Below are 2284 nucleotides of genomic sequence, written 5' to 3'. Positions count from 1 at the left end.
TGGACATATTGTTGTGAATGGTGTTGCTGCTCACAGCTTGGACTACTGTTGGACATATTGTTGTGAATGGTGCTGTTGCTCACAGATTGGACTACTATTGAACATATTGTTGTGAATCGTGCTGCTGCTCAGAGATTGGACTAATATTGAACATATTGTTGTGAATGGTGCTGCTGTTCACAGATTGGACGACTATTGGACATATTGTTGTGAATGGTGCTGCTGTTCACAGATTGGACGACTATAAGACATATTGTTGTGAATGGTGCTGCTGCACACAGATTGGACTAATATTGGACATATTGTTGTGAAAGATGCTGTTGTTCACAGATTGGAATACTATTGGACATATTGTTGTGAATGGTGCTGCTGTTCACAGATTGGACTACTATTTGACATATTGTTGTGAATGGTGCTGCTGTTCACAGATTGGACGACTATTAGACATATTGTTGTGAATCGTGCTGCTGTTCACAGATTGGACTACTATTGGCCATATTGTTGTGAATGGTGCCGTGCACAGATTGGACTATTATTGGACATATTGTTGTGAATGGTGCTGCTGTTCACAGATTGGACTACTATTGGACATATTGTTGTGAATGGTACTGCTGTTCACAGATTGGACTACTATTAGACATATTGTTGTGAATGGTGCTGCTGCTCACAGATTGGACTACTATTGGACATATTGTTGTGAATGGTGCTGCTCGTCACAGACTGGACTACTATTAGACATATTGTTGTGAATGGTGCTGTTGCTCACAGATTGGACTACCATTGGACATATTGTTGTGAATGGTGCTGCTGCTCACAGATTAGACTACTATTGGGCATATTGTTGTGAATGGTGCTGCTGTTCACAGATTGGACTACTATAGGGCATATTGTTGTGAATGGTGCTAATGCTCAGAAAATGGACAACTATTGGACATATTGTTGTGAATGGTGTTGCTGCTCACAGATTGGACTACTATTGGACATATTGTTGTGAATGGTGCTGCTGTTCACAGATTGGACTACTATTGGACATATTGTTGTGAATGGTGCTGCTGCTCACAGACTAGACTACGATTGAACATATTGTTCTGAATGGTGCTGCTGTTCACAGATTGGACTACTATTGGACATATTGTTGTGAATGGTGCTGCTGCTCACAGATTGGACTGCTATTGGACATATTGTTGTGAATGGTGCTGCTGCTTTTAGATTGGACAAATGTTGGACATATTGTTGTGAATGGTGCTGCTGTTCACAGATTGGACTACAATTGGACATATTGTTGTGAATGGTGCTGCTGCTCACAGATTGGCCTACTATTGAACATATTATTGTGAATGGTGCTGCTGTTCACAGATTGGACGACTATTGGACATATTGTTGTGAATGGTGCTGTTGCTCACAGATTGGAATACTATTGGACATATTGTTGTGAATGGTGCTGCTATTCACAGATTGGACTACTATTGGACATATTGTTGTGAATGGTGCTGTTGTTCACAGATTGGACTACTATTGGACATATTGTTGTGAATCGTGAAGCTGTACACAGATTGGACTATGATTGGACATATTGTTGTGAATGGATTCTGTTGCTCACAGATTGGACTACTATTGGACATATTGTTGTGAATGGTGCTGCTGTTCACAGATAGGACTAATATTGGACATATTGTTGTGAATGGTGCTGCTGTTCACAGATTGGACTACAATTGGACATATTGTTGTGAATGGTGCTGCTGCTCACAGATTGGACTACTATTGGACATATTGTTGTGAATGGTGCTGCTGTTCACAGATTGGACTACTATTTGACATATTGTTGTGAATGGTGCTGCTGTTCACAGATTGGACGACTATTAGACATATTGTTGTGAATCGTGCTGCTGTTCACAGATTGGACTACTATTGGCCATATTGTTGTGAATGGTGCCGTGCACAGATTGGACTATTATTGGACATATTGTTGTGAATGGTGCTGCTGTTCACAGATTGGACTACTATTGGACATATTGTTGTGAATGGTACTGCTGTTCACAGATTGGACTACTATTAGACATATTGTTGTGAATGGTGCTGCTGCTCACAGATTGGACTACTATTGGACATATTGTTGTGAATGGTGCTGCTCGTCACAGACTGGACTACTATTAGACATATTGTTGTGAATGGTGCTGTTGCTCACAGATTGGACTACCATTGGACATATTGTTGTGAATGGTGCTGCTGCTCACAGATTAGACTACTATTGGGCATATTGTTGTGAATGGTGCTGCTGTTCACA

This window comes from Pristiophorus japonicus, unplaced genomic scaffold (genome assembly GCF_044704955.1).
Source record: "Pristiophorus japonicus isolate sPriJap1 unplaced genomic scaffold, sPriJap1.hap1 HAP1_SCAFFOLD_62, whole genome shotgun sequence".
Classification (NCBI taxonomy): Eukaryota; Metazoa; Chordata; class Chondrichthyes; family Pristiophoridae; genus Pristiophorus; species Pristiophorus japonicus.
Note: the sequence above shows the minus strand (reverse complement) of the source record.